General features: G+C 44.0%; 1 protein-coding gene across 3 annotated transcripts in view; it reads right to left on the bottom strand.

Annotated features, from left to right (window-relative positions):
• Window positions 1-17,333, bottom strand: part of HHIPL2 (HHIP-like 2) — a 131,180-nt gene that overhangs the window by 92,266 nt on the left and 21,581 nt on the right. For all 3 annotated transcript variants that reach the window (XM_014950642.1, XM_014950638.1, XM_014950641.1), the window contains one exon: window positions 17,005-17,148. The gene's annotated coding sequence lies outside the window, so the exon portion shown is untranslated. The remainder of the gene's footprint in view (window positions 1-17,004; window positions 17,149-17,333) is intronic.

Genomic DNA, 17,333 nt, shown 5'->3' with positions numbered 1-17,333 from the left:
CCTTCTTATCTAATATCCCACAGGGGAAATGAGCTTTTAATTTTTTCAGTGTATAGCCATAGTGAAGAGATTTCACGATACCTCTCATGAAAGAAACTCATGGAGGCCTGAGACCCTTGAAGCCAGCTACATTTACGTATCAACATTTTATTTACAGAAATGGCAAGACTCTTCTTTTTTCTCCATGGCATATGGGCACAAAACACCTGTATGCAGGCTCAGATATGGTTTCACTGCTTGAATTAATATTTTTGTTTAGTTTATTTTACAGGTCCAAATAATTAGCTATTCCAGAAGGATGACACCTTGACTATTTTTGGTGATAACAGTATGGAATTCTGTCATTTTTGGGTTCTTACACTGCAGTGCACTGAGTGCCGGCACAATGGTTGTTATCCCACGCTGATTTTTCCCTCCTTCCCTCTCCAGGGGAATAGACCCTGCCGAGTAGAGTCACTGCTCAGGAGAGCAGGCTTCAAAGCAGAGAGGGAGACAGTGTTGTTTGCAAATCAGCTGATGCAGGCTAATACGCATTTATTTTATATCTGGTTCCTATACTAGTAACAGAGTCACAAAAGAATGCAGCTGGGAACAGCCTCGAGACACCATATAATCCACACTCTGCCCCAAGGAAGAATCAGCTGTACCTTTGTCCTTCCTAACAAATGCTTGTTTAATAAGTCTTTATGGTCTTCTGATGGCCCCCACTGCCTCTTCATGCAATATCTCCCTTAGCTCTGTTTTCTTGGTTACCTAGTACCTATCCTAAATCTTTCTTATTGCAAATTAAGCCCACTAATTTAGAGAGATGATTCCCTTCTTCCTTTAAGAGTGCCATTATTTCCTCATTACATGGATGGCTCATAGTCTCCTTTCATCCCTTTCTCAACAGATGTCTGGATAGCTCAGACTCCCTCAAATTCCCTTACTGCCCTTTGCTTCAGAAGATTCTCCTTGTTGTCCAAAAAACCCCACAAATCTTCATCCATCTGACCTACCTGGTGTGGTAAACTGGAGTAGGTCCTCAGTACAAAGCTGCCCCTGTTCTTCCCTCTTTCAGTACCCCTAAGTACAACTCCTTTTACATTTTGGATTTCAAAGCAAGTACACACAGTGTTGATAAAAGGGGAAAACCTTTGTCACATCTCACTTCTCTGAGCAAGTGATGTTCCCTTTTACCCCCATTCACACACAGTTCTCCCAAGAGGTGTCAGATAGGCAGGTTAAGTCATACTGCTTATTGCATATCAAACCTTCCAGCTCCTTTTATTTATTCCCTCTCTTCAGTATAGCCTTCATCTAAGAGACCATTTCTTCTGAGCATTATTCCTAGCATGTGTCACACTCACAGAAATTATCCCTCAGGGTCTTCAAAATTCTATCCTTTAAAGAGCTTTGATTTTATGTGACTGGGGTCAGGAAAAGACACAGGTATAGAAGCTTTGCCTTGGTAAAACGCCTCACCTCCAGTCGATCCTACATAAGCAGTAAGTTATAAAAAGGCTAATTTACACACAGTATTTTTGTCTGCCTGTTCAATGTCATTATAACTTTAACACTGCTGTTGAAAGGCGGGTGTTGCCAGCAATGGGCTAAGTGGAAACATTAATGTGACAGTTTATTAATCAGTTCCATCTCACAAACCCTAATGCAACAAAAAGGAGCATAAATAAGTGCCTGATCTGTTAAAGTAATATATGGCCCTCACGCTGGGACATAGGCCTACTTTAAATTTCTTGGCAGTTTTAGTTCAGGCTGCTAACACTGTGGGGGATATTATACTAGCTAAATGCATTAATGGTTTGATTTCGGATTGTGTTTGCATTTAATTTCCAGTGAAGTTCAGTACTGTTGAAAGGTGCTGGATCGATAGTGCTGGTTTTGAGTATATTTATCTTAAACTTTCCCCTGTGGTCTTATCAGCTCTCAGATATGAAACAGAACTCAGCTTAGCTGGTACTTAGTTAGCTCTTGCTGGTTTCTCAACTTCCGAGGACCAATCCTCATTAAAAAAAATATTGTAAGATACTAGGCATGAGAGAGGTGCCTTCCAGAGAGGAATTCAGCCAGCTAAAACCTGCTCCCTCGCTCCCTGTTGACTATAAAGCTCAAAAGTCAGTGCCATGAGGCAGAGGGGGCTGCAGGGGAAGGAATGATGGGGAGGGAGCTCTTCCTACCATTAGCCATGCTGGCTTCCTCCCTGGTTAAAGCTCTCCTGAAACCCTCATGTCCACTTACTGCCTCAAATCAGACACGATGAGTCCAGATCTCCTTCATTTTTTCCTCTCTCGTACATACACAGACTGAAAGGAGCTGTATTACTCAGCTTGGATGTTTTAGCACGGGGTGAAAGAGAACTGAGCAAGATAAAGCCTGTCACATTCCTTGTCATAATCGTGTGCAGATGTTCCATATTAAAAACTAATATTTACTGAAATACTTTCAAAGTTGCATCAGAGCTCCTCAGAGTGTGTTAAAAATAAGCACATGCAAAATATTACATTTAGCTGGGAGCCAGATTCCTGCACCAAAACTGCAGACAGCTATACAACTGTTTCTTTGATAATATGATGAGCCAAAGCAACCCCCTCCATCTGAACACCTCTGAACTCTGGGACTGGGCTTATCTGAAACTATATTCGGCCAAATGATTGTTACCCTCCAGTGAGTACACGGCCACATACAGAAAGTTAACTGCATGACTGGTTTATTACATGAAGAAACGTAATAAACTGTGATTGAAACTTAATAGCCCCAGACAAATTTGCCTGTTTGTTCAACAGAGTGAACTATCAACCTCCCCTCATTTACAGAGATCCAAGATTCTTCCACAGCAACCCAAATTGCCTCAGCAATTTGTTAAGAAATATTTGTTTCCCCTAATAATGATAAGTGAAATAATAATAATAATAATAAAACAGCACATGTGGTTCTGATAAGAATGAGCTAAATAGGATGGCCTCAAATTCCTATCCGATTAAGAGACCATCATATGACAAATCCAGCAGAATCAAGTATCTGCCTGAAAACCAGGGAAAGTGCTTGATTTACAGTGCTAAGTGGATGTCTGCCACGATTTTCGCACACTTTGCTATCTTGGCTGACCTCTCCCAGACTTATTTTCTGCGCACCAACAGATTTCACATGTTTTTAAATATGGTGACAACCGGGAATTCATAAATAATATATCTCAACTGAAATATAACTGCCATGTCTGAGCAGTTCCGGCTCCAGGCTTGGTCTGCAGCGAAAGCCAGGCAGCCCCACTTTATAGCAGCTCCGCAGCCACGCTATTAAAATGACTCTGCTTGTACTCAGAGTCTGCCCAGACAGAGACAGCTCAAGCTAATGGCACCGAAATGCAAGTATGAAATATTGCCTCTTGTCAGGAAAAGTTACAGTCACCCACGGCAAGTTTAGGTAGGTAAAACTTCAGGAAAAAAGTGCATTAAAAAAAAAAAAAAAAAAAGAAGCGGGTACATGAGCACCTTGTTTCAAAAACTTGTTGATTTTGTGTTTGTCTTGTCAACAGACTTCTTCAGCATCGTTCATGCCCATCACGTAGGGCTGGAACATCACTTCAGGGACTGGAACACAGGCCATGTCCCCTGTACCCCTTACGCAGTACCTCAGGAAAAGCAAAGCACAGAGGCATCACTTTCAAAGGGACTACTAATTTTCTTTTTGGGTGCTAAATACAAGAAGTCTGGCTTGCTGGCAATCCCTCTGTTCTTTCTTGCCTCTCAAATTGTCTGAACTGCTACCCTGCTACCCAGAAATCCTAGGGAAAACAGGATTCACCCCAAATTTGCAATTCTAGCCTTCAGTACAAAAAAAAGAAGAAATAATGAACTCCTAGGGGAATTTTCACAGAGACAAGTACACGTTAGCAGATATTTTGATCTTCTCACCATCTCCCCTAATCTATTTTCCTTTTTCTTCTCAATCTTTTTTCTATGTTTCCTGAGCATCTACACTAAAGGGACTGTATGCTGCTTGGGACACCTCAGAAGGTCTATCCTGATCTGAAATCACCAGTCACAGACTGACTGATGCTATAAACCTCTTCCTCTGCCTCCATCCCCCCCAAAATCATCAGAAGCCACCATGTTCTGCCTGATGACAACCATAAGGCACCATCTGAGACATAACTGAGACCAGACTCCCTTATTACTCATCCCAGATTCAACAGACTTTCAAATATTAAAGAGTTCCATCTTCCTCCCTTGTAAAACACACGACATGGCTCACGCAAGGAAAGCTGCTCAAAATGCTAAATCGACCCCTTCAAACACCCATGTGAGGTAAGACTTCTCAGTACAACAGAAAAATCTTATAATCTCTAGTAACTCAGGTGCTCAGAGCAACTTCTAAATTTACTTTAACTATTCCATGTATTCACCCACAGACAGGCGATTTATAACTCTCCTAAAAACTTTAAAAATGCTTAGAGAAAAGTGAAAAGCAGCCACCAAGGTACCTTGACACGCAAAAGCCTGGTGTTCTGTGGGTGTGAGAACCACAGAAGGCTGCCAAGACCTTTTGGCACAGGGAAAGGGAGTCCTGTTTCTCTCTTCACTCCCAACATACAGTCCTTGAAATGAGAGATGGGGAAGTCCAAGTCCATCTCTCAGTCCAACAAGACGGATCATTCCCCTGGGTTCATCCACCCATCAGTTTCCAGTGACTTAAGAGATGGATTCTTCTACCTCGTGTCCTGGGAAAGTATCTGTTGGTGTAATGAATCTCACAGCTATACAAATGTCCTACTTGTTCGGCTGAAGTCTTCCTTTCCTTGGTCTTATTCCATTACCTTTAAAAACCACTCTCAAGATGTCTTCTTCTGTGAGGAGTTGTTGACTCCCCTTCTATGCCTTCTAAGCATTACATTTGCATTTCTAATGAATCCCATGGTTCTTTTCTACTGCTAATGTTGTACTTTGGCTATTTTAACCTTTCCTTGCTATTACCAATAACTGTGATCTCCAAATCCAGCTAAGGCAGAACTAGGGTGGAGAAAACTTTATAAGAAAAAGTAGAAATATATTCCCCAGGTTGCAGGTCCTCAGACAGAGTGAATAATTCTGCCTTCTGAGAACTTTGTAATGAAAGGAGAAGACAGTATTCTAAGGCTCAGAAAAATCCTAGATATGAGACACAGAGGGACACAATCAGTAACCACCTCACAAATGCCTTTACACTGGCTTAACTACCCCAGCAGGGTCAATGGTAGAAATTGGGTACAAAAGGATGAGGGCACAGAAGTGCTATTAAGCTACCGTCAGCTGTAACGTCTTAGCCTGTTCTCAGTAGTGAGAACTCCCTCCTGTGGTTCATCCTTCCATCCTGTTCCAGAAGAAAAAACACAGTGTAGGAGGTGGCTTTGTTTTGGTAGAACTAATGGCCCTGTTTCTTTTAATATGCCCCTTGCCATTCATAAGTATTAGTCAAGGAAATGCATGCTAGAGCAGGAAGCCAGCTGCTCTGTGAGAGCAATGCAGCAGATGAGGGACACCATCAGAAGGACAGTTAGGGCAGACCTGTGAAGTCCACAGCAAGGCCAGACAAAGGGAATGAGTTGCAGGAAACACGCTCTTCCACACTCACAGGCTAGCAGAGCTCCCTCTGAGCACAGTCTGACCTGTGGAGAACTGGGACAACTTCTGATGATATATGAATGCCCAAATGCTGGTGCAGAGACATCCAACCTCCTCGTGGTGCAGCCGCGTGACCGGCCGAGCGCAGTTAAGTGCTTGCTAATACCCTATGCATGCACTGGGAGCTGTGACGGCTCCTTGTGAGATGTTTTCCAGATACTGCCTGACTCTTCCGCAGAGTCGGCAGCTCTTATTAACATTTTAATAAATTGGGTCAATAATTGCAGCAGAAGCCCCAATGCTCTGCTCTCGTGCTAAGCTGAAAAAGGACAGGGAACAGCACTTGTATCCCAATGGTAGAGAGAGCCACCTCTGCACTCAACTGAGTGAGTACTTACAAATCTGGTCAAACTCAGTGGGAAGGTCACATCCATCCTCTTGAGAAAACCCATGACAGTGGGAGATGCAGTTTGCTAGGGACAGGCATGTTTCATGGACTGATCCTAGAGAAAGGGCTGCAGTTGAGCAAAGGCAGGCAGAAGTCCCAGGAGCCAAGGAGGCCCATATACCCATCAGCACAGTTACACAACAGGCAGCTCTCAAGATGGTCCCATAAGCAAACATGCAGGCAGGCACAAGGGTCTGCAAGGGCAAGGTCATGCTCTCCTTTGATCCATGGCATGCCTTATTCCTTACCTGTGACAAGCCTCCATTCAGACAGACCGACCCTAAATCCCAGAGTCCCTGCAATATGGGTTCCTCCCGACTGGGGCAAACCAGTAGATTTAACATCTTTAAGATTTAACCCAGAGCCTGTATCCCAGTCTCACCAAGCAGACAGACACCTTTGGATACCTAGTACTTTCCTTGACACAGCAACAGCACAATATGTAACAGCAACCTTTATGTTGTCAGAAAAACCACTCCAGGTAATTTAATATCATCATGAACTATCTTTCCAACATTGTAAACCTTTTCTTCTGTAGGAGGTAGACAAACTACACATTTGGAAACAAAAACATTCTTGCTGCTCTTTGAAATCAAAGCTTTCCTCCTCCTTCACACAGCATCTTTCAGAAAGGTCCCAGCGCAGGTGGAAATACTAGGAGCTTCTACACTACAAATAATAGTATCAAAACTATTTTTTGCCGTGCCCTTGCTGGTGAGGATTCTTGCCTCCACCAGCCTTGTTGCTGTGCCTACTCTGCCCCTGGGCTTGCACAGCAGCCCCACAGCTTTCCACCAGAGCTCTGACCCCAGCTAACCCCATACAACCTGCAAGGTCTAGCAGGATCTCACCATAATAGCAATGTGGCTCAGGAGTCTTTTCATCCCTTACTATTTTCCCAGGGATTCACTTTCTCTCCATATAATGCGAAAGGAGAAAGAATGCAGCTGTTGCAAAACAAGGCTGTCAAATCCCGTATTCACCTAAATTATCACTGCACTGAGATCCAGAGCTGAAAATCTCTCCATTGCTGTCTAGAATAGTGCAACTTACCATCTCTCTTCTTCTGCTATGGCTTAATGGGTTCCCTTAATGAACAAGTACCTCAGAGAGCAAACTAACTATAAGCATGGATGATAAAAGCACATCCACTGAGAACATCTCATACCACTTCCCTCTCCCTATTAGCATTAAGACAACTGTGTGCTCTGTGTTTTAAGGACTAAAAAAAAAACCCACCACAAAAAATCCCCCGAGCACATTATTTTCACATCTCATTTGCGTAACAGATGAATTAAACAAGATCACATCAGTAGCCTGTTACCATCCATTTTAAGATACTGGGAGGACACACTCTACAAAACAAAAGAGGAAAACTTCTCACTTTTCAAAGATACCTCTCTCACTAGACCCCTGCCTACACTAGACTAGGGGCAAAGAGGCATGAACCAAGAGTCAGGAGGGTAAAGCAACCACGTATCTCCTGACGTGCAGCAGACACTCATTTCTGCTCACTGAGATCATGTACCTCCACCAGCATGGTGTCCAGCTGACCAGAGGCAAGACAGTCCTCTGGCCAGAGGCAAGAATAATTGGGTGCAGAACGCAAAACTTCATGTCTAGGACTGGCCTTCTGAGATATCTGTTGTCATACTGACACATGGCTTATTTGTAAGGAGCTGGCAGCGTTCACAGTGCCAAACAAGCTGTAGGAAAACATAAACAAACTGATACGAGTAGGCATAAAAGCTCTGCTGACTCATATTGGCTGAAAACAGGCCCCACAGATTTTGTTACCTAGACAACCAGAAGGAAGCTAATTCTTCTAGTACCACAGGAATTGGCAAGATTGAGATGTTTTCAAAGTCTGTTCTTGACCAACATTTTCAATATTTGGTTTGTACTTCAATTATTTGGGTCCCTCCACAATGAGCTGAATTATGCCTGTCTTCACCCTTTCTTTTCTGATAAATTCTCCAGGCTTGATGGGCAAAATAAGACATTTGGTGCTCAAAGCAGGTACAAACCACCCCACAGTTAAAGGACTATCAGCATCGGTGTATATCAGACTTCTCAGTACTTTTTCAAACATACACAGTTGACAAGATGCCTGTTTAAACCCGGTTTGCAGTTGAAAAACGTAGAGGTATGGCCCTAGAGCTCTGAGGTGCTGTGACAGCACAGCAAGAGCCAAATCTTTGCTTTATAAAACATGCATGGAATTCTTAAAGTCCATAGCACACCTTGTCTTGTAAGACTTGCCACTCATTCTTCCAGAAAGTAAATTGACTTTCAGGGAGTTATGCTTCAAAAACTAGAATGGCCTTCCCTGAACTTCCCTGAGTTCACAGAAAATGCCCATCTGCAGACAGCAATAGGAAAAATGGCTCATCCCTAACCATTATCTGACTGTTTGGTCCCTCCTGGACCAATTGGACCAGGACCTAACACGTGCTTTTGCAAGGGACCACCACTGGCTTCAGCAGGGCCTGAACAGAGCAGCAAAGAATCCAGCAACAGCTCCAAAGCTCACATCATCCTCGGGCAGCTGAGAGTCCTGTGGGACCCACGTTAGAGTTCTGGAAGGAAATTCCCCATTTCGGCTAGAAGGGGGATATTCTCGGTATCCTGGAGAAAGAATGGGGAAAAAGTATTTCTAAATGAGTCCCTTCTCAGTCCCTTGCATGAGAAGAAAGCAGGAGAAAGTGATTAGACCCTTGATATCTAGGTCAGCAAGCCGTTTCCTGCCTCTTTCAGTTGAGACAACGCATTATAAGTATTACAGCAACCTCCTCATGAGGTTAAGGAAAAAACTACAAAATTCAGTACTTGGAACAAAAATCTAGGAAAAGACAAGACATAAAATTGTTTGTGTGTCTAAATGGAAAACGAGAAGCTTCTATCCTTCCAGTCCAGCAACATATCTATGTGCTTATTGTATTTATACAAACAAAACTACAAAAAGAAAGTGGAGAGGCTATCAGAGTAGTGCAGTAGCTGCTGGAAAACTGGTTCAAGTAGCGCATAACCTTTGCTATAGTGGTGACACCTCAGGAAAGCAGCTTCACTGTGGAGAAGGGCTCGAATGATAGGCTTGATGGCCAGAGGAGAGACCTCAGTCCTTCTTCTGAGAGGGACGGTCTGTGCTGATTCCGTGAGGCAAAGCGAGACCCAGCTATCTTAATCTTCATTGGGAAGGGGAAATCACTTCTTTGGGTATGGCAAATACTGTGCCTCTCTGAGGCAATGAGGCTATTAAAACCAAAAGTCATCCAGAACATCAGCTCATCTTGCAGCATGCTCTTGTAACCCACCAGGAAACCCAGAGCAACCTTGAGGTGCCTTTACATGACACATGGGACAGCAACGGGTTAGTTTTCTCTCCCTTGTGTCTGTGACATGCAGCAGACAACGAGACCTATAACAGGAGAGGGGATCAATCTACCTCTTAACCAGGTTAGTGCCGATGCTTCACGTTCAGACAGGATGTTTTACGCAGAGACCCACATCACACTGCATGAATATTAAGTGCAAAACCCCGTTACATGCCTCTGTAATGGAAAATTCCTTTTATTGCACAAAACGACACAGGCTTGACTGAAGGAAAGCCCAGTTATAAATAATTCACCCAAGTAATGAAGCAATCTTAAGACTTAGGGAGAATGTTTCATGTGCAGTTCTTTCATGAAAAATGGCCTCTTTTTTCTTTTCTTTACAACTCAGAGACTTTTTTTTTTTTAAAGCAATGCCATATTTTCTGTCAAAATACCCCCAAAAAGTTATTGACAGCCAAGTTATTTTCTTAACCAACCAAAATGCTAATTTTTTTTTTTTAAGAATTGGACTATATAAACACAATCTATGGCTGACTTTCCTGAAAACCTTTGAAGAACCTGTTTGCTCTTCAGCTCATCTAACTGAGGAATGGATGGGCAGTTCAGCAATGTATCTATTGCTTCTCTCCAGCTTCTCACCACTGGTATTGCTGCACTGGGACACACATCAAGGCCTCAGTTACATGCTGAGCTCCATGAACTCACAGGAAATTCAAGTGTAGCTGGAATGCCTCCATCCTTCTTTTCACCACCACCAGACAGACAGCAAAACTTGTCCCCATTATATTAAAATTTGGCTGCTGCAACACCAAAGTTCATAGACTCCAACCATTGCAACACACCAAAGAGATAATATAAGCATTTTACAGAACTGAGACCCATTCCAGCAACACAGCAGCAGCTACAGGGCAGCACAGGGCCTGCACGTATTTGAACAGTGCCACCATTGCATCTCTGTCCTTGGCAGAGGGGCAATGTCAGGGATGGGAGTGTGACGGAGGCATTCTGTGCTCCAGAAACAGAAGCAGCTGGGTAAAGCGTCTGCAAGAGCACCCACGGGGGCTGCTCTAATTTAAACTGGCCCCAGAGCAGCTGAGAAGCTGAGGAACAGAAGCAGAGATGGCCTCAAGCCACTGTTGTACTCTCTTCCTGACGCTGCACCTTCTGAAGCACGGCAGAAAACAACAGCAGATTGTCAGAGAGCCAGGAACGAAGCTGAGCAGAACAAAGTCTCTTCACCCAACGGTCTCTTTTACCCAGACACCAAAACTACCCCAAAATGCAGCCCTGCTGCAAGCAAGCATTGCCTGCTGTGTCCACCTAAATAAGGACAAGGAAGAGGGGAAATGGCTCAGTTTCAGATCACATTTATCTCAGCTCCAGCACTGAATAATGTCATTTCACTCCAACAGCATGGCTTTTGAATTACCCCTAGGGAAACCAGGAGCAGTTAGCCCCACAGCACACAGAACTGACCAAAATTTGAGTTTTGATCTAGGGATCACCCCTGATAGTCAGAGCGATTGCTTTGGGACTATTCCTCATCAGAGGAAGAGGGTTAAACAGTGACAAGCAAATGGTGACAAGCAAAGAATTCAACTGTGTCTTACAAATAACAACTCTTACTCAAGCGCAGGGCGCCGATAGCAGGATTGCCTGTGTCTGACAGATTAGATTGGTTGTGTAAATGAAACTGCTCTTCCCTAATATACTCTCAGTGGGAAGAGTTGATAAAGGGGAAAAGAGAGGGAGAAGGGAGCAAAGGGGAAGGAAAAAAAACAACTCAACATTTGTCCCACAACATGGTGAACATACAGGAGCTGAAGCAGAAGCTGGAAAGTCTCCCGTGTCCCACAAGCTGTGAGACAGTCTCCTGAATGCTCAGCCCTGGCAGTGAATGACTTTGGCAAACCTAGAGGGGAGGAAAGAATTACCTCCTGCCACTGCTGACTGCTGTGCGTCTGACGGTGGGGCACAAGTTCTAACTTAGCAGAGATAATGTCTCATTTGGACTCACTCACTTCGTATCTTAGAACTGGGAGGAATGGGACAGCCTCCAGATACGTCTCCAGATACAATTCAGGTTCAAGAACACAGTCAGATCAGGATTTTATTTCAAACCAAATCAAAGGTAGGCCTCTCCTGTAAATTTAAAAGTGATGTGCTGTAGAGTCAGGCCTGTAGAGCCTTCTGTGATCCATGGCATTTCTGGGAAATATCACGTATTCTTGGGCCTAACTGACAGATTTGAACACACAAATAGATCCCTAGTCTCCATATAATTTTAAATAGAAATGCTTGGTTTATTGGCCAAAATCATCTCAGAAACTGAGCCTGCAGTGGCTGCAGTCTGCAAGAGAAAGCATTTCTCTAACTGCCTCTGTTCCTTTTCAGTATCGATCACCCTCCTTCCCCTTGCCAGCACAGAATACAGGTCATTACAGAAGAGAATGAAAACCTATTGCTGAGTTCTCTCCCCTGGAAAGCCAGCATCCTCAGAGTCCCCAAGCTGCCCAGCACAGGGCACATCAGCCACACCATGAGGGGACATTAATCAGCTGTCCACTGAAAGAGGGGCTTTCCTGAGCCCACCACACACCACGCGTGCACACTTGGCCTAAGGAATCTCTTAGCAAGCTACTTAAAGAGTTTCTCTGCTTTGGGGAAAGACAGCAAGTACACAGGAACCAGGCATGAAACTATCACTTCAGTGGCTTTCATGCGGCTAGTGTAGTCCTTAGTGAAAGTCACTTTCACCTACATGACCTTATTTCTCTCTTGTTGCTATGAGGGTAACCATATTCCCTACCTCACATGTATGTTACAAAAGGAGGTGCTTCAAAGCTTCTAAGCTCCTGTGATAATCAAGTAAACGAGTACTAACTACCTCAAAAGACAACAACAATTTGTTTTGAAAGCAGAAAGTTATTTATAATAATCAATACAAAGCAACTAAAATAACAACGCCAATTTTTTGGCTTGGACTGGTGGGGTAACTAGTCTTTTTGCAAGGAGAAGGCAGGCAAGAAAGCTGTATTTTTAGCCTAATTGATCAAAACTAATGGGCCCCTAAAACCTTATGTTTCTCTCAATCAGCATACTATCAGCAGTGACACTATACTAGTCTTTCTCCATCAAAGAGCAGCCCAGGGGCCATCTAATGACACTCCAGTGTGAGTGACTCAGAGTTTCTCCATAAAGTAAAGCTTGCCTAAATTTCCAGAGCAGATGGTTGAACTGTGAGACAATCCGTCAGATGGCTCTGAAGTGTTTAATACAATTAAGGATATGCAATCTGGAAATGCCCTGGGCTCAGACAATTTGCCCGCAGATTTCTGTAAAGCTTTCAGAAACAAATCTGCACAGTCTCCTTCTGAACAAGCTTAATGATTTCTTAGCCAAAAGCAAGGGAATCAGCCATTACAAGAAGCAAACAGAACCCCTCGTTAATGCCTTCTCACCCCTGTAATGGGCAAGATAGCAAAGGAACAGAACATCAGCTTTTGACAAACATCATGAAATAGGATCAGTTTCTCAATAGCAAACACTTTGTGTGCATAGTGCTTTTCATCCAAGCAATGGAAACACCAGTTCCCTCTGTGCTCCTCAAAGACTTGCAGTCATACCTACCGCGCTTGTTGAGGCTTGTCTCCACCCAGGCAGCGGTGGGAGAACGGCATATTCGGGGCCTACCTGCCCTTTCCTCTTTACTCACTCTCTTCTCCCTCTCTTTCCTTTCCATCTGCAACACCATTAGCCTAAGGAAGCCACTCACAAACCCCTAACAACTTCTCAAACTCAGAAGACCGCTCACAGAATCACAGAATCTTAGTGGTTGGAAGGGACCTCTGAGATCATCGAGTCCAACCACAAAAACAAACAAACAAACAAACAAACAAAAACCAAACAAATACAAAACACACCACACCAAACGCCCACCAAAAACACCGCACCCACCAACTAAACCCCACACTCAACACCTCACCATAAACCATTAACCTTGGGCACTAGAGCATGCCCTGAAGAGCCATGTCTATACATTTCTTAAATACCTCCAGGGATGGTGACTCCACCACCTCCCTGGGCAGGCTGTTCCAGTGCCTGACCACCCCCTCAGTAAAGTAATTCTTTCTAATATCTAATCTAAATCTCCCTTGCCGCAACTTCAGACCATTTCCTCTGGTCTTGTCGTTCGTCCTTTGGGAGAAGAGGCCAACACCTGCTGCTCTACAACCTCCTTTCAGGGAGTTGTAGAGGGCAATGAGGTCTCCCCTCAGCCTCCTCTTCTCCAAACTAAACATGCCCAGTTCCTTCAGCCTCTCCTCATAGGACTTGTTCTCCAGGCCCCTCACCAGCTTGGTGGCTCTCCTCTGGACACGCTCCAGCACTTCAATGTCCTTCCTGTAGTGAGGGGCCCAAAACTGAACACAGTACTCGAGGTGAGGCCTCACCAGTGCCGAGTACAGAGGCACGATAACTTCCCTAAACTTCCCTCACCTTTGACACCCGGAGAGACAGAAGACTCCCACTGGAAGGGATAAGCTCACGCCTCTCATTTCAAAACAGCAGAGCTGAGCAGAGAGTGACTGAACAGAACCACATCAATACGCTGTCCTAACTACCCTTTGTCAATCGTAACAGCAAGAAGAGTATCTCGGTACCAGGAACAGGAGTAGCTGGTAGCAACCATCCCACGTATACATTTTGTCTACTGTGGAGTGAAGGGAGAGACTTACTGCCTACAACGTATGCCCACAAGGGCAAGAGGAGGAAAGGAAGTGGATGGAGGAGAGTCAAACTGAAAGGCTAAGCTGCTGTAGTTCCACATTCTCACCTCCCATGATCTCATCCTGCATGTAAAGTCTGCTGAAAAAACCCTACACACAGCTCCAAGTCCACCCTCAACCTGCTGTACCTCCTCTCTCCCCAAGCTCATGAGAAACACCTTCCCTAGGCAGCTGCTTCAAAGAAATCCTTGTCTACAGACGCTTTGATAAACAGCCTGCATTACCAGAAGGATGTATCTATTAGGTAGTGTAACTGGTGATTCTGAGATAGGGTCCCCTGGTACACTTCCATAATGTTTTCTTACTGCTATTATTCAGCAGAACTACTGATGAGAGTCAGTGGGATCATGAAGATAAATAGTAAAAGCCAAATAAAGTCTTCATGCATTGTCCCGTGGTCTTTCTTTCAAAGACAGTTGGCAACCTGCAAACTGCTGAGCTTCATACTGTGTGCAACCCAACAGATTAGTGACACTATACATTATCAGCTGCCTAGCCCTGGCTGCAGTGTCAGAGAAAGACCAGTGGGATTATACAGGGAAAAGACTTATTTGGCCCCTGTGAGTTGTATGGAGGTCGGCAAATCACTTCATCCTGCTCTAAATCTACAAGGTGTGACATTTTGGCTGACAAAGGTATCTCCCTTTTTCTCTTTTTGATAGCAACTTTGGACAAATTATTCTACGTGCAGTTTTATATATTCCAACTCTGACAGTTCCAGATGATGTCCTTTCCTGCACAACAAGGACATTTTCAACCTCGGTGTGTAATTCAAATCTCATAATTTCATTGGACAAATGCAGATTAGAGCTCTGAAAAGGTCTCACTTTCTTCACCCTGCTTCTGAGGTGAAAATGAAAACCAGAGGAGAGCACTTGATGAAGATTTTGCTGGTGGGATCACCTACAGTTTTCTCTATTGGTACTGACTACAGCTCAAATTCAGACATAAAGAATTATTTTTATTAAATAGCATCCCACAAGCCAAATGATTTTTCCATCCATCCAGCAGCAGCTATAAGAGACAGAAAGGACGTTAAACATACGCAGTCTAGTTTGAAATGTAAGTACCTCAAAAGAATGTCCAGATCCTGCATTACACAGCTCAAATTGTCGTTTAAAATCATTGGCTTAGATGGTCACACACTCAGATTGTCATCTAGCATAGTTTAGAAGAGCGTAGTATAAGGCAGGATCTGGGCTTCACGCTGTAAACATGGTATTCACTTTGCTTCGATTCACTCCTAGAAGAAAGAAACTCTTTGTCCTTCACTTCCACTCTGACCTGCTATGCACCTTATGAAAATTGCTCATTCTCCCCAAAGCACATCAAGCTGATGTACCATAGTTCTGTCTCTAATACAGGGATGAACTGTACTCCTGATCTGCAAGAAGAGCTTTGCAAAGTTCACCCTGTCGTTTTAATTGAGTGAGAGATTCCACATGTACAATGTAGCATAATTGATGCTGCCAGGAGTACAAAGTGCCTTCACCTGTGCCTGCCACAGAAACACACCACAGGAATCTAGGGTACCCCCACAGAGACCTGCAAGGCAGCTACTGTCAGATAAGGTGATCATCTAAGGTCTGACAGCTATATCCAAGCCTCCAGAGCACTTAAGGAAGAAGCTTCCTCAAGAACAAAGCATCATGGCCTTCCACCGATGAAGACCGATGCCACGAATCTGGGACTCCTTGCACCAGGTAGTGCCCACCAGCACCAGCAAAACTGATGAGAAGGCATTCAAAACAGACAGGAGGACATACACTGATGCAAACACAGCTCCACACCTCTAAAGCTGTATTTGGGTATTGTGTACCAGAAGAGTATCTACACGTCAGTCCAGCCTGGGCCACGACACACTCACCCGCAGAGAGAGTATCAGTCTCACTGCTGCTCCTATTCCAAGCAATGCTAAAGGGAACATGAGCTTCCAACACCACAAGAGACAGCCCAAAATGGGAACTGGGAGAACGAGCCTGAAGAAGGCATTTAAGGGAATAGCCCTAGGTCAGAAGGAGGAGATACAGGTTTCAGGCTCTGCCAATTCATCTAAACAACACAGTGGTCAGGGCCCAAGGGCTCTGGGATTTTCATCTACATAATCTTCCAAGTTTATTAGACTGACGAGTTTTCAGGTTTGTTTTTTTTCTTGGCAAAGGTGTATTCGTGAAAGGAGAAGTATTCCAAGTGAGGTGGAAGAAGTGGTCCCTCCCTGCTTCCCCCAGATGCACACTGAGGACACTAAACGCACACTGCAGCAGCCAATTCCTGGTGTTATCGGTATTTTCTAAACCCAGCAGGTCAGGTGGAAAGCATCACTCTAGGGGTTTCTTCAACTAAAGCTTGATTGATCAGCTCTTGCTGAACCAAATTGTTTCTGTACGTGCTTCTGTAAACAAGCTAATTAAGAAACCCCTACCAGATTGTATTTAGTTAACACGTTTAGCAGCGGCATCTGCACTAGCTGAATCAGACAGGAGCCAGCACACCCACCTCTGGCACAGCATCTAGCGGAGAAAGCACATCAGACTTCCTTTTGTTCCCAGTTTTTTCTCCTTTCCCTCAAATCCGGTGACCCTCTGCGACAAAGATTTATAGAACTAGCAATCTAAAGGGGGTCATTGGCAGAGCAAGCCAGCGTAAAATGAAAATGGAAGAGGTAACTGGAGATTAGCTTAAACCTAGATTCATGCTGTACAATTATCACTGTAAATCCAGGAGTTCGGAGGAGACAGCACCGTACTATTGCTTCTCACCAAGCACGTCAGAGTGATTTAGAGCAAGTGACCATTGGTTCAGCTAGAAAACAACCACTTGAAAGGTCTTGAAATTACCTTGACTTGCTACTTGCTGCTTTAAACTTGAGCTGCAACGATCCGCCTTCCCGTCTGCAATTCTCATGAGGAAAAACAGCAGATCTGAGACTTTCAGCAAGAGATTTGTAAAAACATCCTGCTTGGACTGCTGAGGAACATTCACTGGGGAAAGAAAAAGGAGAAACGAACACCAAATAAGAGAAAGTCTCTTTGCATTGATTTATTTTCCAGTTCACATTCTTAGGCACTGAATTATCCATCTTCCAATATAAAATGATGTATTTATTACTATCTGTTTTCCAGACACCCCACAATATATACCGAGAATTCTCCTCATAGAGACCCCT

Source organism: Calidris pugnax, unplaced genomic scaffold (genome assembly GCF_001431845.1).
Source record: "Calidris pugnax isolate Ruff unplaced genomic scaffold, ASM143184v1 scaffold24, whole genome shotgun sequence".
Classification (NCBI taxonomy): Eukaryota; Metazoa; Chordata; class Aves; order Charadriiformes; family Scolopacidae; genus Calidris; species Calidris pugnax.
Note: the sequence above shows the minus strand (reverse complement) of the source record. Positions and strands in the feature narration are given on the sequence as shown.